General features: G+C 39.1%; 2 protein-coding genes across 2 annotated transcripts in view; both read right to left on the reverse strand.

The window, feature by feature from the left end:
• Nucleotides 1-24807, reverse strand: part of LOC128498071 (beta-Ala-His dipeptidase-like) — a 419628-nt gene that overhangs the window by 253366 nt on the left and 141455 nt on the right. The window lies entirely within an intron of this gene.
• Nucleotides 1-24807, reverse strand: part of ZNF407 (zinc finger protein 407) — a 239543-nt gene that overhangs the window by 95690 nt on the left and 119046 nt on the right. The window lies entirely within an intron of this gene.

The raw sequence follows: 24807 nt of genomic DNA on the forward strand, positions 1-24807 counted from the left end.
AATATCTTAAAATGGAGATGCGATTTAGAACATATGAAGCAGATCTGTCATTTTATTATTTTCTCTGCAGGTTTAAATGTTTTGTTAAAAAAAACTTTAAAGAAGCTTTTTCCATATTTATGGCTAAAGCCTTTGTTTTTGAGAATTAAATGGTCGTGGCCAAAACAAATTAATAATTTACATCCATCCTATAGAACACATGTGTCAGCATTTAGGGGGTTAAATATTTAGGTTTCCTAGACCGCGCATGTGCAGCGTTTCTAATTGGATCTTGTATGGTGTCTACTTTAGTCAGGTCTGAGTATCATAGATTATATTTTATTTTGCAGCTGGAACATCTCATTGGTGAAAAATGATTTACGCATTACAGCAGTAAAACCACATAATATTTCCTTGTGCTAATAATAAAAGCCATTTTTTTCATTCTCCATATAGGTTTCAAAATGTTTGCATAGGAAGAGGCCAAATAATGTTAATGTTTGTTACACACACACACACACTCATACATTTTATTTAGCGGTTCCATCTATTACCCTTTACCCCATACCATATGTAAACTCTCTAAATGAGCTGACCCCTTACCCTGACATTGGCGCAAACGCCCCAGAAAGTTCCCAGGTGTACCTATACCACATTGGTCTACTTAGTGTTGTATTCCAATAGCTTTCTTGGCTTTTCTGTAATACAGATCTGTGTGTATATATATATATATATATATATATATATATATATATATATATATATATATATATATATAATCATTGAGAGGGTAAGTGACACAGCCTACCACCAGGAATGGTAGAGGTGAAAAGAATGGATGTGATAGGCATATGACTATTCTGAATCTAAGATGAGACCAAGGACTGATTAGGGTTTGAGTCGTTACATCGGGGAAAAATGGTCACACCAGATGGGCTGAAATGTTTAATATCTGCTGTCAAATTCTACGGTGATGCGCTTGTGGAGGTAAAGTGCTATCAAGATGAACGTACATGTAGACAACAAGGTCTATTCACTACAGGGAGTGTTTGCGGAAGAGCTGAATATTTCAACAGAAAATATTGTAAATGGCCAACCACAGTAAACCACAGTAAACGTCTTTTGCAAGGTCTGAGCTTTGATTTATTATCATTTCTTTGCGATCTCTCCGATTGTAATAATGCTAGAGACACCGCTGGTAATAATAAAAATAACTTGGTTACTGTGATAGCAATTAAAAATCCTGCCATGTTACGGTGAGTGCCCCTCACACATGATGCTGCTTCACTTGTCCTAGCTTTGCTGAGGTTTTACTCATATATACTCAGGGGCTGAATTTGTTGGTAACTGCTGCTAAGTTCTTCTGTCCAGGGTGTAAATGATTCCATTTTGAGGTCAACTTAGTTAGTAAACACTAATTTCAATTCCATATTAGATGCCATGGTTTTGGAATGAGATGTTTCACAAGCAGGTGCCAACTAAAAAAAAGTCACTTTGCTATGAATGTATTAGATGCAGTAGGACAGCCTAGTTAATAGTTTATCAATGATGGGTAATCCATTTTTATGGTCATAAAAGCAAAAATTCAGTGCGCATATTTAATTAACATGGTCATTTTCAGGCATGGTGTTTTTGCAGAAGAACACTACCCATCCCACTTTTGGACGCCTACAGACACAGGTGTTTGGTGTTCTGCACCTCTCTAACCATTGGGCACAGCTTGTGAGGACCTCATTTACGGGCCATAAAAATGAATAGGTTACCGAATGCTTTTTATAGGCAGACATAATGTTGGAGAAATTAAGAGATTTTCTTTTTCCTGTTTATACATTGTAAAGCTGCTTCACACTGAGTCAAGAGAAGCCGCGCACTATTTCAGCTTGAAATCACTATAAAATCAGTTTTCATTCCAGACATTATTGTTATTGAATAATATAAATGATATTGTCTGTGGAGTGAGTTTTGTAAGCATATGACTCAAAGTTGTTGCAATTTAAAATAAATTTTAACTCCGGCTGAGAAAGATTCCCCCCCCCCCGCATCAGAATAAATTGAAACACATCTACTTTAAAAGACAAATTGGATTTTCCAAAGATTAGGTCAGAGAATTAATCTTAATAAATTTATGCACAGTTCTGGGGCATGGATCTATCTTTGACCTTAGTGTATTGTATCAAAAAGGCAGACTTCTCACAAGTGCCATTTATTGTATTATCTATTAAATTCCTAGAACTGTTTCTTCAACTGCCATAGAATGCATTCTTAAATCATAAAACTATGCGAAAGAGCAAACCAGAATAGAAACTGCCCGGGCAGGATATTAAGGCAAAAATACTAAGCATGGAGATTTTACATAGCCACAGAGATAATGGCTTTAAAAAAAATGAAGGGCAAAGGGGTATTTTTCTTAATTGTTATTATTATTTATTGTCTTATATAGCGTCATCATATTTCACAGCACTGTACAATGGGTTATCAAGAATCAGTCATTGCTTAACATTGATATACACATCAAGGTCAAATGTCATGTTTAAGGATGTCCCATTATGTCCATTTACAATAATATGCTCATGAATTAGTGATCTACCTTAACCTTCTGAATGACCTTGTATAAGCAAAGCAAGGCTGGGCCATAAGGACATTTTCCCCTTACACGAATATAGATAATAATGAGATTATTATATAAGAAGGTATTTACAAATAAAAGTGACCACGAGTGCTTGACAGATAGGAAAACAATCAAGTGAATATTGTAGGCACAGGACACGAGATGCTCAAGATTAGAAACACACTAGATCATTGCTTAGTGCCACCTGCATGTGACAAATTGAGGCTAAATACTGTAAAATATACATATCATCTATTCAAATCTCTGGATTGTTTTCATCCATTTCAAATTTCATGTGTGTGACGGGAATGTTATTTGTAAGATAAATCCTGCTATCTAGCTCTTCCTCTGTGTGTATTTATTTGGCGTCAATCCGGTGTAAAATAAATAATCAGGTTAAGGGGATGCTATCGCTGTCTGTGCATTTGTTTCTGCTCGCTTTTACAGTATCATAAATGATAAAATATGCCCCTCATTTTCAAACCGGCAATCATTTTTAGATTTGAAAGACCTAACACTTGGATATAAATAGCGTTCATACATCTATTTTACATCACACGTGTTTGATTTAGCATCGCAAAATCACTTGGAAAATGCTTATGCTGGTAATAACCATCTTACACGATGACGGAGGGCATTGTTTCCTAGTGATTTGTGTTTTAGCTGCACACCTGCATGTTAACGTTTGAGGCCTTACTGCGCTGTATGAGTTCTACCCAGGGGCAGGTATACCTTGGTACTTCTGCGGAGCATGCGGGGGGGGGTATCTTTACAGAAGCTATCTCTGACTCTACCATTGAGCAGTCCAGGGTACTGATTATGACATGGATTTCCAGCAAACATTTAGGCATCATCATTGGGGTATTTATGGGGATTCAGCCCAAAGTCTGACCCAGGGCAGCACCTCCAGCTACCCCCATGATATAAATATAAATAATATAAAGATATAATGTTGATTGAGGCTTAGATGCAGAAGTCACCTCTAAATGAAAACTGTATAAAAGGCTTGTCATCTGTGAATGGATACAGTACTATTTTCAGAATGGCAGCGACAGTGTTATATCCCACTAGAATTGCCTAGGTCCCTGTTCAACAGCTCTAAGGATTATTTAATAAACACGCTGGCTCTTGCATCAGGACCCATCTTTTCTAAACTTAAGCTTAGCCTCTCCTTCCGAACCAGCCTATCCATTTTCTGCATTTTTAAAAACCGGCCAATCTGTTTATAAAATTGTTACAGAAATCAGAAAAAAAGGGAGAACATAACAAGTGCCATGAACACTAATAAAAAAATGATGAACAACTTTACAGAATGGAAATGTAATGTACGCTACCATTCATAAGTTTGGGGTCACTTAGACATGTCTTTGTTGGGGGAGAGGAAAGCTAATTTTGTTCATGTTATAAATGACTATTGTACGGAAACTGCTGTTTTTTTATGGAATATCTCCATAGACGTACAGAGGGCCTTTATCAGCAACCATCGCTCCTGTGTTCCAATGGCACATTGTGTTTGTTAATCCAACTATAAGATTAAAGCGCTAATTGATCATTAGAAAACGCTTTTGCAGTTATATTATACAGCTAGAAATGTTCTTGTTTTCCATTTAAACAGCTAAGTGCTCCCAAACATATGAACAGTAGTATATATCTATTTATAAATCAAATCTACTGGGGTTTCAAATTATTATGTTTAACCTCCTTCACTTAGGAGCCAGCATTGGGTATACAAACATGGCGGTGGGGGTAATGTTAGACACTACCAATTCTTGTGGCGGGTACAAAGCTAAGCCCAGGGGCACCCAGTCTATGCCGCTGCTTAGATGTCAGTCACCCAGTCCACTGTGACAACGCGGGTATTGGGTAAGGGGTAGCATCTATGTATATATGGTTCCTGCTCAATATAACACATAGAGAACAGATAGACATAGGAAAAGAAATACTGTTCCATTTGCTTTTTTAATTTTTACCACTGCCTTTTATTTTTTTTAAATTAACTAAAGCACCACTTAAAAGATCCAACCGCAATGCCTTTTATCAGAAGCTGCGGGAAAAAAAAAAAACTTTAGTAAGATAATGGAAATAATATGCAGGTATTCAAAAAGGTTAGAACGGAGTATGTGGGTGAGGAAACTTTGTGATTAATCATAGTGTTGGCAAGAAGGGTCTCACAAGCGCCAGCGAACACACCACAATCTGCAAGTGTCAAAAAGCCATTTTATTGTGAGCAACGTGATGTGCTTTGGAACGACTGCTTTGTGTGTGTCAAGTGTCATGCTGAAGTCACTAATCATCACTTAAAAAGTAGCGTTCAGCTCATTTATAAATGTTTAGCATCTATTATTTATGTGACAGTGTAGCACTGTAATACAGTTGGAAATGTGACAGGCATTTTGAAGGAAAGCTTACCATGGGAAGATATTACTTAGAGCTTTGTTCAAGCTTAGAAACGTGGAACTATTTTTACATCTATATGTTTTCTCAAGCTAAACTATTACTAGTGACAACTTTCCTTGACTACAGGTTAGGTTTAGTTAGTTAGGGTTACTTATGTCAATTATTTTGTGATCCACGTGAAGTCTTAAAAGTTTTACTACTATAGCATGGATAGCCCTGATTTTACTCTTGCTGAGTAATCTGCAGTCCTGCTTTTGCATTTAGTAGTGATAGCGGGCCGGTCGGTGAAATCTGTGCTTTTTTTGCCTCAATGAAAGTTGAATTAAAAAACTAGAAATAACTATAAACATTTAAATTATTTATGGTACAGAACTAAAGAAGGCAAGCTGGTAAACATGAAAGCGTCACTGCTTAAATCTGTGTTTTATGATCAGACACGTATTATCATCACGCACTGGGCTCTAACTGGTGCAATCACCATAGCGACCAATGGAATATTCCTGGTCCTGATCAGAATTGCATCTATGTATATGGTTCAATCACCACACACTGGGATTGAACTGGTGCAATCACCATAGCGACCAATGGAATATTCCTGGTTCTGATCAGAATTGCATCTATGTATATGGTTCAATCATCACGCACTGGGATCGAACTGGTGCAATCACCATAGCGACCAATGGAATATTCCTGGTTCTGATCAGAATTGCTTGTTCTACAGAACGTAACCCCAATTAAGAGCAACTGGTGTGCACGGGCGTAGGAACCGGGGGGGACGGGGGGGACAGATCCCCCCCAGGAAATCATGCGGGGGGGACCGATAATAGAGCAATCCCCCCCAGTGCCCTCGGTGCACAGCTGCCCGATCAGCAGCTGCAGCGTGCAGGACTGGTTGGGGATTTCCCTAACCAGTCCAACACTTACCGGTGTGCTGTCTGTCACTGAGTGCCGGGCGATGGGATATGACGTTTATATCCCAGCCCCGGCGCTCAGCAGAAACAGCTCTGCGCAGCTGCACTGCACTAGAGCGGCAAACCACCAGAAGGGGAGGAGGAAGAGCAAGCAGAAAGCAGAAGAGAAGAAGAGAAAGGTAAGAGATGTGCAAAACGAGGGGGGGGGGTCTGATGTGCAAAACGAGGGGGGGTCTGATGTGCAAAACGAGGGGGGGTCTGATGTGCAAAACGAGGGGGGGTCTGATGTGCAAAACGAGGGGGGGGGTCTGATGTGCAAAACGAGGGGGGGTCTGATGTGCAAAACGAGGGGGGGTCTGATGTGCAAAACGAGGGGGGGGTCTGATGTGCAAAACGAGGGGGGGTCTGATGTGCAAAACGAGGGGGGGTCTGATGTGCAAAACGAGGGGGGGTCTGATGTGCAAAACGAGGGGGGGTCTGATGTGCAAAACGAGGGGGCAGTCTGATGTGCAAAACAGTGTATATGTGTATGGGCAGTGTATATGTGTACGTGTGTATGGGCAGTGTATATGTGTATGGGCAGTGTATATGTGTATGGGCAGTGTATATGTGTACGGGCAGTGTATATGTGTACGTGTGTATGGGCAGTGTATATGTGTATGGGCAGTGTATATGTGTACGTGTGTACGTGTGTATGGGCAGTGTATATGTGTACGTGTGTGTGGACAGTGTATATGTGTATGGGCAGTGTATATGTGTGTGGACAGTGTATATGTGTATGGGCAGTGTATATGTGTACGTGTGTATGGGCAGTGTATATGTGTATGGGCAGTGTATATGTGTACGTGTGTATGGGCAGTGTATATGTGTACGTGTGTGTGGACAGTGTATATGTGTATGGGCAGTGTATATGTGTACGTGTGTGTGGACAGTGTATATGTGTATGGGCAGTGTATATGTGTACGTGTGTATGGGCAGTGTATATGTGTATGGGCAGTGTATATGTGTACGTGTGTGTGGGCAGTGTATATGTGTATGGGCAGTGTACGTGTGTATGGGCAGTGTATATGTGTATGTGTGTGTATGGGCAGTGTATATGTGTACGTGTGTATGGGCAGTGTATATGTGTATGTGTGTATGGGCAGTGTATATGTGTATGTGTGTATGGGCAGTGTATGTGTGTATGGGCAGTGTATATGTGTACGTGTGTATGGGCAGTGTATATGTGTACGTGTGTATGGGCAGTGTATATGTGTACGTGTGTATGGGCAGTGTATATGTGTACGTCTGTATGGGCAGTGTATATGTGTGTGTATATAAGGAGTGTATTTGTCTTATAGTGTATACGTCTGTGTAAGTATGTGCAAAGGCAGTGTATATTTATGGGCAGGTGTGTGTGTGTGTGAGCAGTTTATGTATGTTTGGGCAGGCGTGTATAAGGGTAGTGCATATGTGTGAGTACTGGCAAGTGTGTATGTGCAGGCAATTGCAGTGTATGTGTGTGTTTTTGTGGGCAGGCATGCGTAAGGGCAGTGCATATGTGTGTATGGATAGTGTATATGTGTGTATGGATAGTGTATATGTGTGTATGGATAGTGTATATGTGTGTATGAGCAGGCATGTCGTACTTAAAGGGAAGATTATGATTCCCTGTAACACATGTTTAACTCAGGGGCACCTAGGGTTAAATCCAGGCCTATTTCTGGTTAAAATGAGTATGTGTGTCACTGTATGTCACAGCATTCGGACACAAGAGAATATTTCGGGGTGCTACTTGGTCTAGGGCATCACTAATACAAAGCACCACGAGTTAATCTAGGGGTAGGCAGAGTAAGTGAAGGATGTGTTTGCGTGTCTGGGTGTGATAGCGTATGTTTGTGGGTTTGTTATTGTGCACATCTGTTTTTATGGGTATGATAGTATGTTTCCAGGTGTGTTATGGTGGGCATGTGTCTAGGTATATTAGGGTGGGAATGTTTTGGGGTGTATTATTGTGTGCGTGTGTATGTTATTCAAGTGTTTAAGTGTGTGGATATGTTCCTGTGTGCATGACGTGTTAGGAGTCTTAGATGGATCCTTCAATACATCATAGTAGTCTCTGTGGCCGTGTCCAGTGGGCTCCATCTGTGGTTGTAAGATTTTTCTGTTTCTGTGGGAATTTTCTCCCATTCATCCAGTAGAACGTTTTATGAGCTGTAGGTGATATACCTTTTTGGACAGCACTATGCTTCTAACTTTGTGGGAACGGTTTTGGGGAAGGTCCTTTTCTATTCCATCATGACTGCCCCAGTGTACAAAACAAGGCCCATAAAGGCATGGCTGCAAAAATTCCCCACAGAAACTCTCCAAAATCTTGTGGAAATCGTTCCCAGATGAGTGAAAGCCGTTATAGAGGCAAAGGGGGACCAACTTCATATTAATGTCTATGTATTTATAATGTGATGTCATAAAGTCCCTGTTGGTGAAATGGTCAGGTATACCCTACCAGAAAAAATGCTATCCCCCCCAGATTTTTAGGGGTTCCTACGCCCATGCTGGTGTGTATTTATTGTGCATCACGCTCCACCTTAGTAAATAACCTCCCTTGGCTGCCGTGTGCTTATGGGACAGATGCGCTCCTGAATTCTGCCACTAAACAAAATGATCTTCATAAACCAACATACACAGCTTGGTTCTATAAAACAAAATGGCCAAAGTAAACTCTTTATGATGCTCTGTAAACAACGGTCATGTCTTTTCAGATGCAAATCAGGTTCCAACAGGAAACTGCAATGAAAGAAAATTACCTGTCCTCATCAAACATAATCTCACGGTAGAACACAGAACTTTTGAATGGAAAACAACTGAAATCTATTAATCATCTAGAATACTTGATTGTAAGGGTTAACATGTTAGCTAGGTCTTTGTAGGTTTACTTAGCAAACTAGAAGCAGTCAACAGTGCCCAGCGTGATTAAAACCATTGGAAAATAGTACCATTATTTAAAACAATGATAACATTATTAAAATATAAAATGCAATAAATAAAATATATAAATGCAAGATGATGTGTGTACGCTACAAAACTGACAACCATGAGAAATATACAGTTACCTTATTAAAAATGCAAAATATTCGCTTTAGGTAAAAAAAAAAAATGCCTTTAAATACCTAATAACGTATCATCTTAAAATCATATGTAAGTAAATTGCATCTAGAAGGGCTGTAAATTTCTACTTATCGGAGATGGAACAAAACAAAAAAAAATTAACCCATGACATATTCAAAACATTAACCCATGTCATGTTCAATTGTATATAGGGGAAGGTGCCATTATTGCCGGTAATTATTTTTCATTTGGGGAAAACAAGTGTTTGTATTCTAATACATCCCCATTGTGTCCGGTGTCACAATAGAAAACGTAATTACTGGGATAAAGCAATATATTAATCAGGATTCCATGCATTTTACTGTCTCAGTAAAAATAATGATTGAGATTGTAAGAATGGGATAAGTGCATCTCCTCTCAGGCTCCACTGTCAATTTGATACCACAGTGACACTAACTATCCCTACTTAATAACCTCATTCCAACCTCAATATATATGAAACCCAACCCCCAGGTAATATCAATGAAAACATACATACTCAATCACATACAATCTATATAAAGAAACAAGGGCATTTTATAGCTATGCAATAATAAACTAGTAATTCTAGGGCAATTAAAGCAAACGTAACGTGTTCTTTCATCAAACCAATCATTTTAATACAATTATTTACTTGCCCTTTGCCTAAGATAAAACATTTAAGGGTTTATTTACTGTAAATTCCTTCATGAGTTAATATAGGATTCCATTTTTCATCACAGCGACTAAACTGTGCACTACAAAGCACACACGGCCCCCAGAAATGACCATCACCATCAGGCTTTAATGGCTTATCTTCAGTGATGTAACTCACTGATATATTTTATGTTTTAAGTATGAAAATAAATTCCAAATTTGCTCTGAAATATGTTTTACTACATGTGTGGTTCAAGTTTTGTGCGTTATGTACATTTAGGTATATTTTAGACGGTAAAATCGGGTATACTTGCAATCTTAATGCACGATGATCACGTACTGCTTGTAATTAATATTAAAAAGTTACACTAATATTTAGTATGGAATGAATCAATCTGATATTTAATCCACAGCCTTTACTAGTCACGCAATGCTAAACATAACTAGAGATTACGACAGGCAGATGTCAGGATTTTTTTTTTTGTCTCCTGAAAATTCATAAATGGAAAGGAAGATTGCTTCTGAGCTCCACAGGCAATATTCAAGACCTTTATCCAGACAGCCAGCTTGCTGAAGATATTTGTCTCTGAAATCCATTGCCCTTTGGGTGTATTTGCGCCTGGAATGCATATTCTTTGGGAAATCTTACAACCAAGTAGGGTACATTCAGAAAAATAAATCAGGTCCTGCATTCTATAGAAGAATGTTGTTAGGCACATAGATGGAGTTGCCACGTCCACCACCTTTCTGGGGCTCAAACACTTCACATGATGGTGACCCGTAATTGTGGGGTGTATTGAATAGATTGTAATCCTAACGCCTCTCATTGTAAAGCACTACGGAGTCTGCTGGCCCTATATACAGTAAATAAATGTAATGTAATAGATACAAATAGGTACACCTGATACTTACCTGTTCTGCTCACATCTGCTTCAGGGCTGATACTAGATACTCTGCAATATTAGGGTTGGGAATCATAAGCGTTCTTTTCATTCTAAAGCATTGTTGTCCAACTGGTGGCCAACAGAAAGGACAACAAAAAAGGGTGTTTTGTACAGCTGTTATTATGCTTCAAATAGATTTAACTGTATGGTATGACTGATTCGGTGGAATTACCCCTCAATCCCACGCTTCTGATTCTCCACATTAGAATGTTTTGCTACTAGGGACCTGCTCAACTTAATATGAGTTTATCTTAGTCTATCAAACAAAATATGCTTATACACCAGGGCTCGACAAATCCCAGGCGCCAGGTCGCCATGGCGACAGAGAATTTTGTCCTGGCGCCTAAGTTTTGTCAGCCTCTTACATCCAGAAAAAATTGTGGATGTAAGAGGCTGAGTCACCACACGGGGGCGCTGCTGCTGTCTGCCCAGGAGTCTGGGCAGACAGCACAGCCACTCAGAGCCCGCCCCCGAGCCTGAGATCACTCCCACGGAGTGATTCTGTAGGCTGAAAACGCGGTTGCTGCAAAACCAGCAATCGTGTTTTCAGCTGCCACAGGCAGCTTCAGGGAAGGGGGTTGTGTGTTGATTGGGTCCCCACACAAGTGTGGGGACCTGACCCAACACCCCCCAGCTGCCTGATCACTCCATGAGAGCGACAGTGCAGCGTTAACCCCTTCAATGCCGCGATCGCGATTCAATTCCCGTTTTGCACAGGGCTCTGCTGCTGGTGGTCTGCCTGGCCAGACAGACCAGCAACAGCAAAAAGGAGCCCCCACAAGCCCTTTGATGATTCCTGTAGGCATGGAAGCCTACAGCAGTCATCAAAGACTCCCCTCCCTGCAGTGGCTGGTCTATAGACCAGCAATTCCGTCCCAGCTGCCAGAGGCAGCTTTAGGGACAGGGGAGAGGGTTCTTTGGTCTCCACTACAGTGCAGCATTAACCCCTTCAATGCCACAATTGTGTATGACACATTCGTGGCATTGCAGGGGTTAACATTTGTCCCCACAAGCTTGTGGGGACTAAATATCAGTCAGTGCTGTGCTCCAATGGAACATCAGCATCGAAAGAGTTAAAAAAAACAAAAATAAATAAATAAAAAAACAGCACTGACCTGAAAGTCCAGGGTGCTTCCAGGTCAAACGCTGTGAGTTTAGTAAGTGGGCTGATGATGATCAGATCACTCCTGACCAACTGTTAGTTTAAAAAAATCCTGGCTCCTAACTTTTTTAGCTGGCGCCTAGATTCACAACAAATTTGTCAAGCCCTGTTATACACCATGCATTACATAAAGTGCTATTTACATTGTTGCTGCTGTCTAAATTGACAATATCTAGAATAACAATAACGTCAGTATCTCTCTTGTAGGATAAATACCTATATTTATTGTTTTTTGAGGCTGCCTGATGCGCTTTGGGGTCTACTGCTTTATTAGTTTGCTTTTGGATGGAGTGCAGTGATGATCCTGTTAATGCATGGCCCACACTTGTAGAGGTGACACTGCAGTAGAGGCCTTCACTTATAACAACTGCACTCAATCCCGTGAGACTCTGCGGCTGCTGGCTTTTTGCTGCATCAGCTGGGAAGCACAAGGAGCCAAAGGAGACCCAAAAGAATAAGGACAGCCAAGGGTTCAGCCAGGCCTCGTGGATTAACAACCTGTGTCACAGGTGAGATGTCAAGACAGGCTACCGTACAGGAACAGCAGTCCCAAAAGAGTGCCCCTAACATATACACACGCATTATACACGTGAACACGCTGTAACCTGTATTAGCGAATCCTTGAAATCAATTCAATTCACCTTTTTTTTTTTTAATAAGGTATTGTCTGGCGTTTATTTACTGATTGAATTGAAGCTCATTCAGCAAGTGAACTGGATCCAGTACTGTCTGCTTCAGTATTGAAGCCATGTCTGCTCTATAGCTAGAAGCAAACCTTCTGTAAAATCCTATTTATCTCCGTGCCAATCACAGAGTGACTGACTGACTGCTACACGGCCTTATCTGGGCCCGCTGTCTGTTGTGCATTCTGCTAAGTGATGTCATCATTCTAACACACGGAAATAAGCAGATTATTACAGCGACTAGAAGCAAAACGAAACATCTGGGTTCTTTGCATGGACAGATTTACACACTGACTGTCAGATAAAGAGCAGTTTGCCTGCTGCTTACACAACAAGAATGCGCCTGACAGCTTCTTGCCAGCTTAGTATCTGATTACATAAATAGGCCATTTCACCGCTATTCCCAAGGACTGACAGTCTGTCTTAGTTTAAAGAGCATTTTCTTAACTATCTGGGCTTCGCTGTCCCATCCACACACACACACGAGGCGGCTGATTAATATCTCCGTACTTTCAGGGAGGGCCGGTCGATTTTCTTTTTTTATTATGATAATCAAAGATGTTTTATGTAAAACGGTTCTGTGAAAAATTAAAACCCAAGCACTGCATCAGCAGAGCTTAAGGCTTCTATGGCAAATGATGGTCCTTGGGTGTTCTTTATTGCTGGCGCTAATTGCCTCACATGGTGTAAATTGTTAGCCAACACATGGAATTAATAGACAAGGAGGCTGTTTGGTACTAAAAACTGGATGCATAAATGTGCCGCTCACGTTAAAAATTTGTTCAATTAGCAACATCAGAAATTACACTTTAATTAACGTGAAATATGCCAAATTAACATTTGTAAAACAGTTCAGTATTTGTGTATTCTCCGTTCCCTGGTTAAATGAAAAGGCGCTTTGGTCTTCTAATTAGTTTTAATAATTGTTTAACTTCAAACGACACAAAATCTGGTGTGTCGGACTAAGCAGTGATGAACACAATGTATTACAATGTACCAGTTCCAGTGTTTCTATTCCCAGAAATACACACTGGTTTTAATGACACAATTTGCTAAAGGAAATTAATGGAAATAAAAACTTCATTAGTAAAAAGTACAATCATTAGGATTCTCCCAAAGAACTTCCTTTTTAAATAGTGTAAGTGACCAAATGGGGAGCGTTATACTCTTTCCGGCACACAAAAAGGGTCTCCACAATTGTGTTTTGTACGTCACACCGTTGAGTGCAACAATACGTTTTATGCACTTATTGAATAGATTTGGAAGTTACGAATAACAAATAACTTGCTGTAAAAATGCCTCCTGCTGTAGGTCTGTGTTGAGTTCTGTGTCACTAGCAATGTATACGCTAACATGGACAAAACTCTACGTATAATGTATGTGTAAGTATGTATAAGTAAAAAAAGCTTGAGTCTCATATGTATTATGATCATTTCTCCCAACCCACACTGCAATGATATTTTATAGTACACGGAATGTGCAAAAACATGAACTTTTTGCTGGTGAGAGGTCCCAGACAGAAGGAAATTTGCCACAATAGGCTGAAATGAATCAAGAGGAGTTTTTCAGAAACATCCAGTAAAAAAAGGAGGAATTTCGACAATTTCTGCCTTTTGAGAGAAAAAAAATACACATTCTTCTCAATCAATGAAAAATTATGTATATAAACATGTATACTGTAACAGCGGTAGGGTCCACCCAAAACTGACCACCACAGGTATGCAACACTGCTGTAGATAGTCTCATTGGAGAAAAGCCCCTGATTTCGGACACTATAAAAGCCCCTGATCTCGGACACTATCGGCAATATAAAAAGTGTTTTACAGCATTGCAAACGTCAGGAGGGATCAGTCAGACACTGCATTTCCTATATGCATACCTAGGAGCAAAAACATACAGTAATGTGGAAAGGTTTTAGGCAGGTGTGGAAAAAATGCTGTAAGTAAAAAGGCTTTCAAAAAAGAGAGGTTAATTTGAGCAAACAGAAGAAAAATCTAGATCAAATCAATATTTGGCGTGGCCACCCTTTGCCTACAAAACAGCATCAATTCTTGCACAAAGGGCAAAGATTTTGAAGGCATATAGTTAGGTGTATGGTTAAACAATAAAACCAAACAGGTGCTAATGATCATTCATTTAATACGTATGTTTATGAGGAATAAAAGTAGGCCATGCCCAGCTAAACTCACTAATAGGGTGAGGTTGCTGAAGACAGTTTAATGTCAAAGGTCTTATACCATGCCAAGACCGAACAAAGCAACAAGAAACAAAGTAGTTATATTGCATCAGCAAGGTGTTTCCCAGGCAGAAATTTCAAAACAGGCAGAGGTTTCCAGATGTTCTGTTCAAGCTCTTTTGAAGAAGCACAAAGAAATGGTCAATGTTGAGGACTGTAGACGCAGCGGCCGGCTAAGGAAACTTAGGTAAAAGACATCATGCTTACTTCCCTTTGCAATGGGAAGATGTCCAGCAGGGCCATCAGTTTAGCACTGGCAGAAAAAAAGTGGGATCTTGGTACAGCCGTCTACTGTCTGGAGAAGTCTGGTCAGAAGTAGTGCAAACAAGACCAAACGACTCAGTTGCAGCAATGCTGTTTTGAATACAAAACTATTGATTTGATTCAAATTTTTCTTCTGTTCATTCACTTTTGCATTTTATTAAATGAAAACTATTAAACATGTCTATATTTAAAAAAGAAAACATTCTTCCTTTCCAGCATATATCCACAGCTTAATATCCTTTCAAAGTCTGTGCAGAATTTGGGCTAACAAAGAGATGAAGTGGAGAAAGAGTTCATCAATTAGCATAAACCACAGGAAACAGTCTTTGTTAAAACATTATTATCAGTAAAGGCTACGACCACCAAAACCTATTCAAAGCGGATTTCATTTCATTAAAAAAAAAAAAAAAATAGAAGGAACAATTAAAAAATGACCCCAGATCAAATTAATAAGTGAGTTCTAAACTATTTGTAATGTTTAAGATATTAACATATGATGTGCCTATGAATAGACATTCTTTGTATGCAATGAATGTTGTAATTGGTTTAAATCTGCCCCGGCTATCCATCTTGAATCCTCTTATTACGGCGCAGTAGGCAAAGCACTATTAGGTCTGCTGGAGAACAGGCTGCAAGAGCTTCACCCGTTCTTAAATCATTCCAAAATAATGAGAGCTTTAGCCTTTATCTAATTAACGACTACTTTCTTTGAATTAGAAAAAGAGTATCATTTAGCCCACGGTTGTTTAGTAAATTGGCTTGGTGGCATGTACACTAATGCGGGGTAGCAGTTGCAGTGTCTAGTTGCAGGCCTTTTATTGCCTGAATTGTAATTCAGTGATCACCTTAGATCACAGGCTATTCATAAATCAGACGGCTGACACCGGATGAAAAATTGTATTAATATATGAAACTTATTATATAGTACAAAAACGCTCTCTTGATAAATTACATTGTTCAGGCTTGACAATGATTGCGTTTAAAACATTATTTCTGTTTGCTGTTTTACGGACTGAGACCTCTTCATGAAAAATTTACAATGCTCGCCTATGTTTTGGAGTCAAAGGGTAATAGGAGCAAGCGGGTAGAGAGAACGCAATGCTTTAGACTTGCTGACAGTGGTGGGACTAAACAATAAAGATAGTTAACCCCTTTGGTGCCTAACAGGGGAGGACTGGCAACATTCAGCCTTGGGGGGGGTTCAAGTTTAGTAATGTGGGCCAGTAATAATGCAGCTCAATACAGATGCTCCATGTTCATTATTTACCCCTGTCCAAAACATGTTTACAGAAAGTGAATAGAAAACCTATATACGGAGCAGAAAATTACCTCAACACTGTAAGTGATCCTGATGGCTATATGTAGTATAGCTATAAAATAAAAAAAAGTGGCTTAAAATATTTAAATCAGACTAGCCCAGGGGGCAACTGGTCCTTGCCAGCTTTACTCTAGTGCTCAATATGCAATAATATCACCCCTAGACTGTACTCGCCTCTTTGCTCTTTTTCCACCACATCTAGCGAGCCAAAAACGTTTGAATCCCACAGCGTAAAAATATTAATTGCATTATCGCAACAACTTGTCATGTGACACTATAATAAAAATAATTTTTAGGTTTGCATAATGAAATGTGCCAACTGGGAATTTATGGTTAGATTTGCAAGTTAACCTTTCAGATGTTGTCTTCAGAAATGGAGGCAGGCTAGGTGTCTTGTAGGGTAATGTAAGAAAACACGGCCATTATGCTGAAAACAATCTACAATATGTATGTGTTTGCTGGCCTTTCCAGCCACATTCGGAGCCCGCCTTAAAGCTTTTTGAAGATTTTAATTGCTCTGAACTGCAATAACACCGTAAATAATGAAAATTTAATTTCTCTTTATTGATTGGGTTCTTTCTTTTCCCTTTTGCATAGGTGAATGTTTCATTTAAATTTATGGCATAGGGATAATACTGAAGGGGAAAACTAAGCCAGTTTTCTTGCATGATGCATTCTGACAAATGTCTTTTGCCAAAGCTGACTGGGTTACATGTGCTACCGTCCCATATTATTTACATTAATTACAGGAAGCCTGCTTTGTTAATGGTACATTGCAGTGTAGGTCACAGCGTGGTATGCTAATGATCTAAAAAAATTAGCATCTCAGATATTTATGGTAATTTGTAAGAGGACTGCCTCTTTTCTATATTTCACAGCATACATGCACAAAAACAAACAGATAATGCTATTTTTAGGTTATAAAATAGAGAAAACTGTTATATAAAGTAATGTTATAGACTAACGTTTATAAGAGAACAAACTTGTGCATATACAACGATCAGCCATAACATTATGACCACCTGTCTAATATTGTCTAGGTCCCCCTTCTGTTGCCAAAACAGCCCTGACCCATCGAGGCATGGATTCCACTAGACCTCTGAAGGTGTGCTGTGGTATCTGGCACCAAGATGTTAGCAGCAGGTCCTTTAAGTCCTGTAAGTTGTGAAGTGGGGCCTCCATGGATACATCCCAGGGCCATGTGTTCTCAGGTAAGACACACATGCACCCAGCCATCCACCTGATGTAAAATTTAACGTGATTCATCAGACCAGGTCACCTTTTTCCATTGCTCCGTGGTCCAGTTTTTATGCTCACGTGCATTGTAGGCGCTTTCAGCAGTGGATAGGGGTCAGCACGGGCACCCTGACTCATCTTCGGTTAAGCAGCCCAATACACAACAAACTGTGCTGCACTGTGTGTTCTGACACCTTTTTATCAGAACCAGCATTAACTTTTTCAGCAATTTGAGCTACAGTAGCTCATCTGTTGAATTGGACCACGCAGGCCAGCTTCACCCCCCATGTGCGTCAATGAGCCTTGGCTGCCCATGACCCTGTCGCCAGTTCACCTCTTTTCGTTCCTTGGACCACTTTTGATGGTGACCACCTCTGCAGACCAGGAACACCCACAAGAGCTGCAGTTTTGGACCCAGGCGTCTAGCCATCACAATTTGGCCCTTGTCAAAGTCGTTCAGATCCTTACACTTACACATTTTTCCTGATTTGAGAACAAAATGTTCACTTGCTACCTAATATATCCCACCCACTGACAGATGCCATGTTAACAAGATTATCAGTGTTATTCACTTCACCTGTCTGTGGTCATGATATAAAGGCTGATCGGTATACAACGCATGGCTGAGCTACTAAAAGCGTATCAACTCTGCAGTTAAACATTGTTTCTTTTTATAATATCTTAATGTTAGTTAAACTCCAGCACAGAAAAAAATTGAAACATCTAAAAGGGAAAATCTGCGGTGGTATAGTTAGGTGAAGTAGTGTGTTGAAAAACTTACCTAAAGTTTTCCACCGGTGTCCTAGCTTCCTGGTTCCATTAGTGTGCACAGGGTACTGTATCTTCAGTTTTCACAGTGCTCCAGCATCATCAATATCAGTAGTACCACAGACCACACAGGGTAGTGCATCTTCTGATAACATCAGGCACTCCATACGTGAAGCAGACTGAGACTTTATTTTCTGAAATTACAGCTTCTGTACGGGACCTCTGACATCATTTGTAACTTCCGTACTTACTATATGATGTTGCTAGCTAAGCTGTGTGAAGCGTCATCACTACAGTGTGCCAAGCTCAAGGAGGCTTCTAAGTGGTGAGGGATGAGTGCTGAAGCCGGTCAAACCATTGTGGGTAGGTGTGTATTTGTCTTTAAAATCCAGGTTAGTAAAATTTAAAGGCTTAAAAGGACAAAGTACCAAGTATGTATTACTTGCCTACTAAATGCTTTTTACTTAAAAAATAAAAACTAAGTATCATTTAAGAAATGGTCTAAGAAATACAATTTTTTTTCTTCTAAGTCATAGATTTGAATGGTGCTCACTTCATCTGATAGTAAGTTAGATCACAGATACTGAGTGCTGTACTACATTTTATTTTTTCTCAACCTACTAGGAGTCATCGATGAAAAAGAATAGCTCAAACACACAATTTTTTATCTATATGTTTTAATAGGAAATGTTTAGACTATTATTTAAATTCCACAGAATATAAAATGTATGAATAGGTATGGAAATAATAAATAAAAAAAAAATAGTGTTGCTCGAGACGGAAATTGTGTGTTCGAGAAATAAAGCACAGCATCGGCATCATCCCCATACTAAAGGCAAATACATTAAGATAAGGGAGTATGGGAGTTCAATGGAAGTGTGACACTTTTAGCTATAGTACAACAAGGAATTTATGTCTCATTATCCCATATATCTAACATCTTTGAGCTTTGCAATCCTTCACAAATATTCTGGAACCATTTAACACTTGAAAAGAGACTGTCCCCATCAAATGGCTACATCTTCCACAGACACTCCAAATTGATTAAGGATTTGCACTTCTCAGTGACAAGACTGTGATATTAATCTATGACCCCAGCTACGTCACTAACTGAGCTGTGTCTATATTTATAGATATTATCAGGCTTTCATTATATTACTCACCTGAAGATGACTTCAAAGTGCTCTTCATAGCTTGCAGTGTAATTCCACTCAGCCATCATAGTTACGTAGTTAATTAGGTTGAAAAAAGCCATATAGTCCATCAAGTTCAACCATTTCACAAACCCATATTAGTTGATCCAGAAGAGGGCAAAAAACCTACTAACAGTAATGTCATCTCCGAGGGGGAAAAAAATCCTTCTGGACTCCAAGCCAGTCAGACTAACCCTGGATCAGCGTTACCTGCTCTACTTTTACTCGTTATAAAAAATAATAATAAAAAAAAAGAATCCAAACGTTTTTTGAATATATTGATCAAATTGCCCCCTTTTCCCCAATTTAACCACCCTAATAGTAAAGAAACCTTCACTATGTTAAAGACGAAAGCTCCTTTCTTCTAATCTTAAGGGATACATAAGTGTTGCCAGGAGATTTAAAAAAAATCTTTGTATTGACCTTAAATATACTTGTAAAGGTTTATCGTATCACAGCTTGGTTTAAAACAATACCAAATGGGACATTGAATCCTTTATTTCCGGTTTGTCATTTTTTCTGTACAGGTGCCCAAAACCGCGCTGCATATTCTAGATGTGGTCTTACCACTGATTTATAAAGTGGCAAAATTACGAGCAGCTCTCTTAAACATATTCCCCTTTTACTACAGGACAACATCTTGCTGGCCTTTGCAACAGCTGCCTGAGATTTTGCACAGCTGCACAGTCTATTGAAAACAAGAACCGAGTCATTTTCCAGAAAGGGTTTACCCAACACACAACCATTTAGAGTTTAATCGCTATTTTTGTTTTTCTTATCCAAGTGCAAAGTTTTACATCTATCTATATTAAAGCACATCTGCCAATTAACTGCCCATTCTCCATCAATAGAACTACTTTACCACCTCCACTTTTTAATTTGAAGGGCCAAATTATCTATAAGAAGGATAGGCCGTGAGGGTACCCTATTCATACACTGGGCACGGTTTTGAAACTGAAGGCTTAGAAGCCAGATGTGGGCCATAAAGGTTGTTTTTTTTTTGTACAGCGCTATCCTGCCATTTGCTTTTTGGTCCTGCTTTGGCTACTGAACGTAAGCGTTTGAACAGTAAGCATGCCCCTACCTTATTAAGTTGGAAGAAACATGCTTGTGATAAAATATTGAGTTCTTGTAACCTTGCTCATCGGCAGCAGAAATAGCTAGATGAGGCTATTCACATCTTTAATATTAACAATGATGTCACAGGTCAAATAGTTTCACCCAAGTGAACGTCCAACCTGTCGTTCCTGTGGACATAAATAGAACTCCGGCCTTTTTGATGTGTGTGCCCCCACCTTGTATAGCATATATGCTAATATATTATTTCTAGGCATATAACTGGGATTTTGTGATGCTATTCAGTCCATCGCTAAGGCAAAAAAGGGTGAGCGTATTTTAAATTAAATGCGGCTCTTCTATGCTGCATTTGCACACACAATGACACATACCAACAGTTGCTTATTTCCTTCCTGACAGTCCTGTCCATATTTTGTAAAAGACGTACATCGGTACACGGCCACACATATCAGCAAATTAATAATGAGACCAGTTTACGGGCTTTTGTTCACTAGCGTTTACTCTCGCTGATTGTGTCCTAAATAATAAACCAGAGCCTCGGGCAGTTTTTCTCTCAATGCTTATGATGAGATCTCATTCATCTAAATCTGCTGGCCAAAGGAATAAAATAAATCAAGAATTTCCCAAATATAACAATATTTGTGGTTCTCCAGATAATTGATGACTCCAGCTGCACTAATTAAAATCCATCTGAGATTCATTAATCTTGGTCACAAGGTCCAATTGCTACAGTCCCACACCCTGCACTGTCCTTGCACTTTCCAGGTATTGTCAGGCTTTCATTTATAGTCAAGAGGAAAGGTGAGACAAGAAAGGAGAGACAGAACAGTATTGTAGAGGACATATCATTCAATATATAACGTTATTACCTCCTTAACGAAGAGCCGGCGGCATTCGCCAGGCTATCAAGAACTAGTAGTGTCACTGTGAATTCTGTTATTATTAATGTACTAAATAATATGCAGAAGATTATTATACATGCAGTGAGCAGGTTGAAATTGCTATATTTTACTCATTAGGCTGTGAATCAGGTCTTTTAGTTTAAAGCATAGTCCTCTAAATTTAATTGTTGCACCTACAGTAAGGAACGATGTAGCAATGTCATCTAGCATTTTGGAAATCCAATGACATTGATTTTTTTCCATGCCACAGTAGAGTAATAAAGGTATATTGTAAAACAGAGACTTAAAAGAAAAACAAATAAGGTCCAGTCTGATGCCAAGATAACAAAGAGGACTGAAAGTAGGCCCCTCAAGTGGTATTTTGTAAAGTATGATGACCCCTTTATCAACAACCTCTGTTCTAAGAAAACACCTCACTTATTGAATGGTGGAAATGATTATGCAGGGCTTATGGCAATATGATACCATTTTTTTTTTTGAAAAATTTGGGGTCTAAAAACTGGGTGCGTCTCATACAGTGGTGGTAGATTTTTTTCCCCTTTTTTTTAACCGGAAAGGGGACCTGCTGCTTACCTCTGTGTTGCTCAGCAGCATCTCTTGATCCATCGAGGCGACACAGGAACCCAGTAGAGTCACGTGAATACACATCACATGACTCCACTCCGCTCCTGTTCGAGCAACAGCGGCCCCCACGAGAGTCTGCGAGCCGCACCATAAGATCTGTGTGTAGGGGCACATGGAGGCTGAAAGTGATGTGTATTTACTGACTACCTGAGCATGATAGGAGTGTGATTGCTAACAATTGCTAGCAGCTTACATCAATTACACTCATATTATGCCCAGACAGTCAGTACAATAACTTTATGTAATATATTTTTTTTTTAAATTTCGGGCCCCAAAATTAAGGTGCGTCTTATACAGGGGGAAATACGGTATATGTTGTAATATATTGCCATTGGGTTTGAATAATAATAATAATAATAATACATTATAAACGATCATGACTGAAACCGGAAGAGTTTTCAACAAATTAATTGAATAAGTAAAATCCATTACATAGCCATACCCGGGAACTTCCCATGGTAGGCTGTTGGAGCTCTCCCTCTTCTGGGGGAAGTGGCTTTGTGAAGGGATGGGGCTATCTCCAGGTGGTCTTAAGTGGCCAAACTCTCCCTCATTGTCTGGAAAAAAAGAGAAACTGACCCAGAGAATTATTGTTTCACCAGGAGACAAGTTCAAACCAGGAGAGTTCTTGAAAATGTTCATAAGTTTATGCTGTTTATATAATTGTAACGTCTAGAATTGGGAAGACCGACCAATTTTCTTTAACACCATTTAAGCGACTCAAATAGCATAAAACAATATTTAGGCTCTACAGCTTGGAGACACGCTATTTTCCTACTTCTTTGCACAGAATAACATTCTCACACATTCCCCAGTGACATTTTGTTGTGAGGCTAAAACAAGGTTTATATTGAAATCTTAACTGCATCTTTACAAGAAAATTTCCAGGTAATAGCTTGCGCATACATATATTTTTCTGAATCTGACATCGTTTTATAGCTGCAGATATTCTTTCCTTGTTACAAAAAGAGAAATGTGTCAAAAACTTGTGGTTCAGATAAATATCTACAGAAATAGCTATAACTAATGTTAATAACTAACCTGCCTCGCAGACCGTAAATACTAGAAAAAATAAATAACTCCTGGAGACAACTCTGCAATGTACATTATAGCAAAGGCAACATTTAAGTAATCAATCACACGCAGCCAACACAGTCGTAAGCAGGGTTTATGAAAATACTTGTAAACATTTATTAAATGTAAATCCCTCTTCAGGATCTGTGTTATAAGTGAAACCTATTTTTTCATGCAATTTGGTCTTTGTCACCGAGCAGATAAAGGTGCAGAATTCTTTTTGCTGCAGTGACTCCTTTGCACAGGGACATGGACACACCATAGTGATGTACCTCTGTTACGGAAGAAATTGACAACAAAAATAAATAATCATGAACCTTGTGGGACCGTAAAGCATAACTTTCCTTGGGATGTATTGTTATTAGCAAAAGGGAGCTCTGAAATAAAAAATATATATATGAAACAATAGGACGTGGTGCTATTGTGTTTAAATAAAGCCGCCTGAAAAACATTCCTGCTGTAAGCATATGAATTATATTTTCTGTAGTAAAAAAACTGTTTAGTGTTGAAAACTTAAAAATGTGCTTAACAGTTTGTGGCTAATGATCAAAAAATAATAGTTTTAATAAAAGTATTACTACTGAATTGGGGCAAATATGGAACTACACATTCAGTCCTGAGGTTGATACATTTGATTTAAGAAGAAAACAAATATATATATATACACACACACACACACACACACACACACACACATATACATATATATATATATATATATATATATATATATATATATATATATATATATATATATATATATAGTCATGTGAAAAATAAAGTACACCCTTTTTTTTTAATTCTATGGTTATACATATCAGGGCATGATCATCTGTTCCTTAGCAGGTCCAAAAAACCTCAGAACAACAACACATGGCATATTACACGTGTCATGATGTATTCAACAAAAATAAAGCCAAAATAGAGAAGCCATGTGTAAAAAAACAAAGCACACCTTATGATTCAATAGCTTGTAGAAACACCAGAAGTAACTTCTTGAATTCATTAAGGTTTGCAGGCATTTGTTTATGCACAGCTCTCTTACGGTCCCACCGCAGCATTTTAATCGGGTTGAGGTCTGGACTTTGACTGGGCCATTGGAACAACTTGATTATTTTCTTTTTCAGCCGTTGTGTTGTAGATTTGCTGGTGTGCTTGAGATCATTGTCCTGTTGCATGACTCAATTTCAGCCAAGCTTTAGCTGTCCAACATTTGGCCTTACATTTGACTCTAGAATACATTGGTATACAGGGGAGTTCATGGTCAACTACATGACTGCAAGGTTCCCAGGTATTTTGGCCTCCCCCCTCCACCACTGTGCTTGATAGTTGGTTTGAGGTGTTTGTGCCGATATGCTTTATTTAGTTTTCGTGGCGCTATGCATTATAGCCAGACATCTCCACTTTGGTCTTGTCTGTCATTGTTCCAGAAGTCGTTTTGCAATGTTCTTATTACAGACAAGAGTCTTTCTCCTGGCAACCCTTCCAGATAAACCATACATGTTCAGTCTTTTTCTAATTGTCATGAACTTTAACATTTAACATGCTATGTAACATGAATGGAAGTGGTACATCAACATCCAGATTTGCTTGTGGTTTGCCCAAACATAACAGAGATGCGTAGATGTTTTGCACTAACCTCTTATGAATACTAGAGGAGAGTCTACCC

This window comes from Spea bombifrons, chromosome 5, assembly GCF_027358695.1.
Source record: "Spea bombifrons isolate aSpeBom1 chromosome 5, aSpeBom1.2.pri, whole genome shotgun sequence".
NCBI lineage: Eukaryota > Metazoa > Chordata > Amphibia > Anura > Pelobatidae > Spea > Spea bombifrons.